Below are 10,549 nucleotides of genomic sequence, written 5' to 3'. Positions count from 1 at the left end.
GCTCTGCTAAGGCTTGGGACCCCTTTGCCTGTTGTTTTACTCCATTAGTTCTGCTATAACAAAATACCACAGATTAAGTAGCTTATAAACAACATAAATTCATTTCTCACAATTCTGGAGGCTGGAAGTCCATGAACCAGGGTGCCAACAAGGTCAGGTGAGGGGCCTCTTCCAGGTGGCAGACTTCTTGCTATATCTTCACATGGTAGAACGGGCAAGCAAGCTCTCTGGGGCCTCTTTTATAAGAGACTCGGATGTGTGTTTTTTTCCAACATCACCAAGCAACTAACTCATTCTGACACTACCCACAGACAGCATCAGATCCCACAGGTTAGGGCCTTAGCCCCACAAGAGTGTCTTCACTTCAGTTACCACTCGAAAATCTAGGTTGCTACCTGTGCTTCTAATGGACTGGCTATAAACTGAAGGTTTCCATGACCCCTCACCCCCAAGTTTAATTTGCTAGAGAGGCTCATAGAGCTCAGACATTTACTTATATTTACCAATTTATTATAAAGGATATTATAATGGACACAGGTGAACAGCCAGGTGAAGAAGTACATAAGATGGGTTGCAGAAGGGTCCCAAGTGTGGGAGCTTCTGCCCCCATGGAATTAGGGTGTGTCACCCTCCCAGCACATGGACGGAAGTATTCACCAACATGGAAGCTCGTCAGCTGTTGGTGTTTTTATAGAGTTTTTTTAGAGCTTAATCTGTAGCCCTGTTCCCCTTCTCAGAGGTCAGGGGGTGTGGCTCAGTGTTCCAGCCTTCTCATCACTTGGTCTTTCTGGTGACCAGCCCCATCCTGAGGCTCTCTAGGATCCCCACCCTAAGTCACCTCATTAGTATAAACTTGGGTGTTCTCAAAAGGGGCTCCTTATGAGTAGCAAAAGACATTTCTCTCACTCAGATTTCAAGGGTTTTAGGAGCTTTGTGCAGGGAACTGGAGATGCAGACTAAATACGCGTCTTATAACACAGGTACTAATCCCATTCATAAAGGCTCACCCTCATGACATAATTGCCTCCCAAAGGCTCCACATCCTAATACCACCACCTTGGTGGTTAGAATTTCAACTTACAAATTTTGGGAGGATACAAACGCTCAGACCGTGGCACCTGCTTTCTAGACTTTAAACTCTGAAGTTAAGGACAGTGTTTGGGAAGCCAGGAAAACTCAAGTTTTTTTTTTTCTACAATCTTTTTCACTATGTGAAGATCACATACCAGGATTAAGTAATCAGTGTTTTTATAAGTACTGAGTAAGGAGGAAGAAGAGGTAACTAGAGTCTGCAGATGTATGTGATAAAGTGACAAGGGGGGAAGATTTGAGCAGGAAACACTGAGAAGCTAGAGAGTAGTAGGAAGCTTTCTGGTTCTTGCAGATTGGGCTGAAGCAAGGAATAAGGAAGAGGGAATCATGATAACATTTATTGAAATTATACAGCGTGCGAAGAATACTAGTTATATTTAATCTCCACAATATTGCTCTGAGATAAACATCTCATCCATTCTGCAAACGGAGAAGTTAAGGCTCAGGGAGTTTAAATGACTTACCCTTTATTGGTAAGGGGCAGAACTTAGATTTTAACCTAAATCTGTTTAACTCCTAGCCTAAGATATTTCCACTGCATTGTGCTCAATCAGAGGAGAAGTAGGGCAAGGGGCAGAGAGTAGGAGGGATTTGCTGACATTGATGGTCACTATTTACATCTCAGTTTTGTTTGGGGCTGTCACTAAAAGTTGTACCTCCTGGCAAGGGAACCGCAGGTATTACCCGGCTAGTATCAGGCTAATACAAAAAGGCTGCCTCTTTGTTCCAGCTGTCAAGCCTGAGCTGGAGCTTCGTCATCTCACTGCCTGACCTTGCCCAGGCTCCAGGGAGAGGAGTGAAGGGCTCCCTGTGAAATTCTTAGTGCTCGTTTAACTGTCAACACATTCTATTCTTGCAATACCCTCACCGTGACTCAGTACAAGCTAGGACTATAAGATAAACCATTCACTTTTTTAAAAAAAATAAAAGAATACTCTCCTACCTTATGAATATTCAGGTTCACAGGGTAGAATCTTAGAATTGGGAGTACCTTCAGAGGTTCTCATCCCATCCTGGATTATAGCCCAGGATGCTGAGTTACCTGCTGTGGGCTAGGCAGTCTGGGGATGGAAGGGAGCTCTGATTTCATCCACCCTCTGGGGGTGGTGCAGACAGCAAGGACACAGATCTAGCTGTAGTGTCCCCAGACACTGGGTTGGGATAAGGGTTTAGACCGAGGAAGAACCTAGCAACAGAAAGGTGGGCCCAGGATGAGGACCTAGGATATTAGACAACTTAACCAAGGGAATCGGGGATATGGAACAGGACAGGGATCTAGGTACCAATTCTAGAATATAGATGGGTCTAAGTTTTTTTTGAAGGACAGGGGTCTGGTTAAGAGTATTGCAGACCAAGGCTGGGGAAACAGAGCAAATGTGGCTCAACACTGAGTGTTGGATTTGGTCCCTGGGTTCCTGGCTATTGGTTTTCAACAACAAAGCGGGACAAGTAGTTGGTGGGCTCAGCTTCCTGTTTGCTGAGCCTGGCAGGACCTAACATGTCTTCTTAGGGGGTGAATGAGCAGGGCCTTGATTCCAGGCAGAATGACATTCACATCCTACCTCTACTATTTAATATTCACTTGGTGAGTTATTTAACATTACTATTCCTCAGTTTCCTTTATGTGTAAAAGAAGGATAACACGTATTTCAGAGGGCTGTTGAGAAGATTAGATAACAGGTGAAGTGCTTAGAACACATAGTGTTGTGTATTTATTAATACAGTTTATTGATGACATATTAATGTTAATTATTACCTAGATCAGCTGCTAGACTGAGGTAACTAATAATATTTGTGCATGGTAGTAAAAACAAATCTAATGAATAAATGGTGAATAAATAACATGTGCCTCCCTCCTGTGTCTTGGACAGAATTTGCTAAGAGATCATGGCATTCTTCCCTAACAAACCTGTAGCTTCAGAAATATTCTCCTTAAAGAGATGTAGGCAGTCCCTACCAATCAACTGGGGCTAGAAATGTATTTGATATCTCTGTCCTGATCTAATGTATGAATTCCCTCGCAGCCCCCTTGAAGATGAACATCTAGCTTTCTTTTATAAACCTTTTACTGTCAATGAGCTTATTGCCTCCTAAAGTCATCCATTTCATTGTTACATACCGCTGAGTATTAAACAGTTTTGGTGGGGAATCAATATCTACATATTAATACATTGAACAAAAATTTTTAAAAACTGAATTTTAATTTATCTCAATCTCAAGAAAGAGGTTTGCCTTTACTACCATATCATATGTACAGGTATATATTATTATTTTTTAATTTTTTGGCTGCGTTGGGTCTTCGTTACTGCATGCAGGCTTTCTCTAGTTGCGGCGAGTGGGGGCTACTGTTCGTTGTGGTGTGCGGGCTTCTCTTGTTGTGGAGCACGGACTCTAGGCTCTTGGGCTTCAGTAGTTGTGGCTTGCGGGCTCTAGAGCGCAGGCTCAGTAGTTGTGGCTCATGGGCCTAGTTGCTCCGCGGCATGTGGGATCTTCCCAGACCAGGGCTCGAACCTGTGTCCCCTGCATTAGCAGGCAGATTCTCAACCACTGCGCCGCCAGGGAAGCCCTATATTATTTCTTATATGAACATCCATCAATTTTTAGGTTCATACTTGCTGATATTCAAAGAAATTGTCAGATATTTCTTTATAGGTGTTAATTTGCATTTAGCAGCTGGCTTTCAATAAAAAGTTCAGTGTTCTTGCAGATATGACTGACATTTATTCTTGGCAAGATAAATATTGTTGTAATGCTTTCTTTTTTTTTTTTACAATATCACACACACAAAAGTAGCAGCAGTAGGCAAAGAAATTAACTGGTTCAACTTTCTAAAATATTTTTGAACTGGTGTACTTGTGACTATAAAATATGAATTTCTGATTTAATTATGAGGTTCAGTTACTTTAAAAAAAAATAAAAGAAAAGAAAAAAGCCCCCAGAAAACAATGAAAAAAACTGAAAACCAAAGCCAACTTCAGAGCAATGAAAAAAAGACACCAACAGGCTTTTTGTTGCTGTTTTTTTCTCTCCTTTATACAGATACTAAGTCTGCTCTTCAGATATTTTAAGTAGACAATACGGGCAAAATGCCTTTTTTTAAAAAAAATGTTTTATGTTGTTTCTGTTACCTCTTCATGCCCAGTGTAAAACAGTTTCCAACATTCAGTCACCAGACTAGTTCTGTTCCTCCTTTGACTATTCCCCAGACAGATCCATGTCTACATGACAGTAAAAAAAATAAAAATAAAAAAGCCAGCTGATTTGGCCTTTTCAGCAGAAATATACGTAGAATGTTTTTACTGACATTTAGGTAGAAATAATTTGGGATACTGTGTATAACATTTTTTCCAAACTAATGGGAGATGCAATGATTAATAACAATAATAAACATGTATTAAACATCTATATGTCAGGTGATTAAATACTTATCTCTGTTTTAATCCATCTAAAATGTAATGTGTATAATCTTCATTTTTACAGAAGAGGAAACTGAGGCTCAGAAGCCTGAAGCCACTTGCCCAATGCCGCTCTATTAAGTGGTAGAGCTGGGATGGATTTGAATCCAGGTCTGCCTGGTACTGCCCAAACTCCTTCCCCTCACATTGAACCATCCTGACTCTTACCCAGATTGAAGGAGTGTTGATTGAATGTATGGGCCTGGAAGAGGCAAGGCAGATCAGGCCCTCAAAGGCTACATTTCATACAGGAATCAACATGCTGCATATCTGATGGCACATGCTGTATACATGAGAAAAAAACACTTTTTTTTTTTTAATTTTTAGCAATTTCATGTATCTTTATTTATTTATTTTATTTAGTTATGGCTGTGTTGGGTCTTCGTTTCTGTGCGAGGGCTTTCTCTAGTTGCAGCAAGTGGGGGCCACTCTTCATCGCGGTGTGCGGGCCTCTCATTATCGCGGCCTCTCTTGTTGCAGAACACAGGCTCCAGATGCGCAGGCTCAGTAGTTGTGACTCACGGGCCCAGCTGCTCCGCGGCACGTGGGATCCTCCCAGACCAGGGCTCGAACCCGTGTCCCCTGCATTGGCAGGCAGACTCTCAACCACTGCGCCACCAGGGAAGCCCCAAGAAAAAACATTCTTAAAAGGAAGAAAATACTCTAAAATGAAAGAAGTTCATTCAGAACCATGAAAGTCCTGAGATTCTTTATCTTCTCAGAGTCTAAGATCTAGAACAGAGCCATAAGTAACCTTATGACTCCTCAGGAGGGTTCTTCTTCTTCTTCTGTTCATTTTACAGCTAGCTGTCTGTGGTTTTATTACACCTTTAACTGGCTAGAGCCTTTAATTATGGTTAGGTGAATCCATTTGTGTGAAATAACAAGCATGAACTTTCTTCCACTTTCAAAAGTGAACATTTGTGCAAATTCAGATTGTCTTTTTTTATTTGGCCACTGTATTTTTCACTTTAGTCTCCGATTTCTATGTAATTTGTGTCTTTCAGACTATATTATTAGCTGCGGAATGTGACAGGTATAAAGAAGGCACAACGTCATTTCATTATTCTTTGAATCAGTTTCAGGCACATCACTTTCTTGGCTTTAAAAAAAAAAAATCTATATGATAACTTGCAATTTAATCTTCTGTTTTAAATGTCTTCTTTCCTGATGACATTCCTTCAACTGCTTGTTTCAGTGTAAATGCTAAAGCAGATATCAAATTTCTCATTGTGTGTTCTACATTTTACTTGAAAAATGTAGATTAGAAAAATAAAACCTCTACCTAATTCTGAGAAGATGGCATCAATGGCGGCCTAATTTTTGGTGCTTCCTGAATTCCTACATAAAAATAGAGAGACTGGAAAGCCAGAGCAAAAACCCATGCTCAGCATTTACAGTGATACTAGTTATCACCACAACTCTAAGAACCTCAAGGTACAAGCAGGTGGGGACCAACCACCAAGAGCCACAAAAACCTGTGTGCCATTGGCATTTGTGCAGTGGAAATTGAAGAAAGCAGTGTGACCAAACACATGCCCCCTGGACCCTGCTTTAAGTTGCCCTGCTGGAGGAGAGTGGTTAGTTGTTAACTTTCTTCAGACCTACTTCACTTTTGAACTCACATCTTTTTGGGGGGTGATCCCAGCCAATGACTGAGCAAGACTGTGGTAAAGGGTCTAGCCTCTTTCATCAGAAATTAACACCTCTAATGCAAACTGCAGACCACAGATCTGCATTATGGTTTGGTGCCTTTTCTTGATGAATCTTGCTCTTCCTCTCCTTTCCTTTCAGAATGTTAGACTTTAGCATTCCTAACCCATTCTCAGTGTCTGCTTCTAAGAGGACTTTACTGACACAGCAGGGCCACGATCGTTCTGAGAAAGCAGGCAGTGAGATGGGGTGGTATGTGGGATAGTCCCTGGCACCAGACGGTGGACCAATTGCTAAAGTCTTCCCTGGTGGTGATGTGAGAGAATATCTTTGTGGAGGCAACTTGAAGGTGCAATGATTCAGGCTTTGAAAGTGTGTAGGGAAAAACAATGTACACATAGACAGTGGAATTGGCTGGTTGTTATTGTTATATTGATTGCCTACAAAGGATTAATGAAAAGCTGAGAACAGTTAACAAACAACTAAAAACTAAGTATGTAGTCCAGAAGGCTTCTTTGGTAGATAGAAATCATGAAGAGCCCCCTATCTGCTATAATAGGAAAGCAGGAAACTGAACCCATTCCCTTAGGGAAAGACACTCTGCCCCTCATGGCTCTGAGAACCCCCCTCAGGATCTCCTCCTGCTTGCACTTCTGGCTGCCAGATCAATAGCTAGGGTTAATTTGCAGCTTCACCCAGCTAGGGACATGCTGGGGTCTGATAAGGGAGGAAGAGAGCTCTACCCCAAAGATGCCAGAATGTACCAGAGGAAGCTGATGGGAATACCCATGGGACTGGATATTGAAGGTTCTACACCAAGGGAACCAGAATATATGACTGAATAAGGGAGGTTTTATTGACCCGAGGAAACTTCTTGGCACGTGAGATGTAATACCCTGACAAGGACCTTAGAAGCTGGTGCAGCCTCACTCTGGGGAGGTCTCCTAGAACCCGGAGAAAGCGCCTGCCCGTGCTCAGAGAAGTAAACAAGCCTGAATTTCTACGGCAGAGAGCAGAGCAGGGACTTAAACTGTTCATGAAAGGGGATATGCCGGAGTGGCTCTAAGTTGTGAGGCCAGGAGACCTCCTGCTAAAGGATTCACCGGGGTCATCAGGAATGTAATGAGAAGGGGACCAGCTTCAACAAACTCAGTGGTGCCTCTCCTCTGGAAAGCAGGGCTGGTAATAGAAGACAGTGTTACAGACGTGGCTCGTTGATAGAAATGGGATAATGGGTCCCTGAAGTAATAGAGGCCAGGTGGCGGCACTTAACCTCCAGATGTCATAAAGGGGCAGCCAAGTGGGCTTAACCTGCAGAGAATTGTAAAGATGGTTTGTGCACATGGCAACATAGATGGACAGCCCACAAGGTTACTGTGGAATATACGTAATGGCAAAGAAATAGATTGGCAGGAGACTAAGAGCAATTTCGCCAATAAAAATATCATGATCTCTGTGTAGTTTCCAGGCCTGAACCATTTTTTAGACCTAGAATTCATTGACTGAAATGGTAGCTGGGTCGCCAAGAGGAAGGACTCTGCAACACCATGACAAGTACATGCTGTGATGATTATCCCAGCCCTTCCCCAAAGGACTGATGGGCCAGTGCATTCTGAGTCTTAAGAAATGAACTGGTGTTGGGGCAATTAAAAAACAAAACAAAACAAAACCTCTTACCAATGTTTAAAAAGCCATATGCCCCACGCAGATCAAATCTACACCTTGTATGTGTCCTTCCATTTTGGCTTCAGAGTGGTTGGTTCTGTGACAAAAATGGCACGGTTCATTGATTGAATTGACTGTCATGCGATTCAGTTCTCTGATATTTTGGAAAACAACCATTTTTAGTATGCTACTTTTTTACAAAATAGATGTAATTCTTACCGACTAGTGGCAGTTTCTCTTGGTCTGCTTTTTTTTTCCTCTGCCTTTATCTTCATACTGAATCTACCGAAAGCTCCAGCAGCAGGTCCAGGCCCACCCAATTGTTATGGCAGTCCGGGATGGAGCAAAAAGATGTTGTAAGCCTTAGTCTCAAGACAATATCTGATGGACCAGGGATAGCCCTGAGGTCTGTGCATCTTCCAAGTCTCTCAATATTTCCCATGTTTCTCGTTAGCCCAATTCTACAATTGAAATCCTTTTTAAAATCCCATTCTATTTTTGCCCAGTAAGCCTGCTTAGTTTTCCCGTCTCATGAGTTGGAGTCCTAATTTGGATTTGTTCCACTAATATAGTCTAGTTATTGCTGGCCACTCTTCATCCTCCTACTCACTTTATGGGTAAGAGTGGATTATGTTTCTTGAGCCCAAACATCTGTTTTACTCAATGACAATATCCATTGCTTTTTCAGGAAGCAGCTGCTCTCTACCCTTCTGATAATTTGGATTCTCCAGCCCTCTTAACCCTGCACCAAACACTGTTCACCTGCTTGTTGCTTCAGCCTGGTACATCTTTAGGATACTATGCCTTGTATTTCCAACTAGCATTTTTGGATTCCAACCCAGGAACTGGTTATTTTCCTTACATTTTGGCTTGCCTCTAGTATGTTTCATGCAGTAGTCTGGTATTTGTGTGACAGAGCACTGGGAAACAAAAGCTCACTATTTATCTGTATGAGCTTTGTTTATTAGTATTTGTATGAATAACAAGAGGTAACTTGTCTTTTCATTTTCATACTATGGTAAAAGAAAATCTATTTTTTTGTATGGAACTTGTGGTGTTTCCCCATGTTAAGAACTGTGAAGTCTCTGAGATTTTACCCTACTTGCAAGCTAACATGTTTGCTTGCTGTAGTTTCATCTATACTAGCAGAAAACCTGAGACTCCTGGGTCAGAGACAGAGGACTCTATTGCAGCAACAGCGAGTGGAATGAGCGTCATGTTTGCATCAGCTCCCCTGGCTAACACAGAGAGACCCAGGAGAATGCTGCACCACGCGCACGGGCTGCATTATAAGTGAGGAATTCTGAGCTAGGATACCTGAATCTTTTACAATGGGCAGTAAGCCTGCCTTCCTCTGGGCCTGTCTTTTGACCCAGAGGAAGATATTATCTTGATTACATGGGCCAATAAAGAAACTTGCCCTTTGCTCTGGAGAGAGATGCTGTCATTACCTTCAAGTTTGTTCTCTCTATAATTGTCCTTGTAAAGATAGTTTGGGACGAAGGCAGTCAGTGCCTCTTCTCATAACACCAGATACCCATGAAGAATTGTCACCCCACAGCCCATACTTCAGTATGGAACACCGTGTACCAGCTCAGTTACCTTGCCCAGCTTCTCCAAAAGCATTATCTTGAGAGTGCTACTCTTTAATTGATAGGTTAATCCTATCATTATTCTTGAGACGCTTCCATGATTTTTCTGACTTCCTGATACAGGCCTTTTTTTTTTTTTTCTAGGATGACCAAGAATAGAGGATCTAAGAGGAAATCCTAATAGCGTGTCTTTTTAATCTTAGAGAGCGAGCTATTACCTTCTCTCTTAACTAAACAACATTGCCTTGCTTCCTTCTCCTGTCAAATGCCTAAGTCTCTTGAAATGGTAACATGTACTGCAGTGTAGCTGAATTCATTGCTTTTGATCCCTCAGATTGACTGTGGGAGTAGAGGAAGTACAGACTTCAGTGGCAGGAATCTGGTGACACAATATTTTGTTTCACTTCCAATGGGCTATCTCTTTTATCTCATCACTCTGTCCTTATTTTATCTGGAGTTGGGACTGCTGAGTGGAATGTCTGTACTGAGCTAGGTGCATGTTCTTATGAATCCAGGTATGTTATTTACCTAACTCTGTCACTAACCTGCTATATAATTTTAGGTAAGTCCCATTATATTTTTGAACTTCAGTTTCCAGATCTGAAAAATGAGAGGCTTGTACAAGATCAGAAGTCAAGAACTCAAATGCCTGTGGTCAGGGCCACTGGGTGAGCACAATTCCAGGGTATGATAATCCCATTGTTGTCTATATTCATGGAAAACCTTGATGAACAGTGCCTTCTAGAGGTGTGCAGCTTGGGGGTCCTGCCTACAGGAGAGCCAAGACAGTAACACCATTGTGTTAATAGGGCCAGGATATAATAAAATAGTGTCACAGCCTGTGGCCAAGCCAGAAAGGTCATGTTCTTTCTAGAGGCATGCCAATCAAAACTTAAAGGGGTAAGAGTGTATACTGTGGTATAGATGGTCTTCAGCACTCCTACCCAGGTTCTACATTTTATAATTTTGTTGGTTTTTTGCTTTTATGGGAGATCTTATTTTTCTTTGTTTCCCCTTTGAGGTGTAATCCTTTCCCTGATGGGCACAGTTACCTAGAAAGTAAGATAGGTAAGAAAGAAATGAATGGATAAA

This window comes from Balaenoptera ricei, chromosome 9 (assembly GCF_028023285.1).
Source record: "Balaenoptera ricei isolate mBalRic1 chromosome 9, mBalRic1.hap2, whole genome shotgun sequence".
Classification (NCBI taxonomy): Eukaryota; Metazoa; Chordata; class Mammalia; order Artiodactyla; family Balaenopteridae; genus Balaenoptera; species Balaenoptera ricei.
This window is presented reverse-complemented; position numbering follows the sequence as displayed.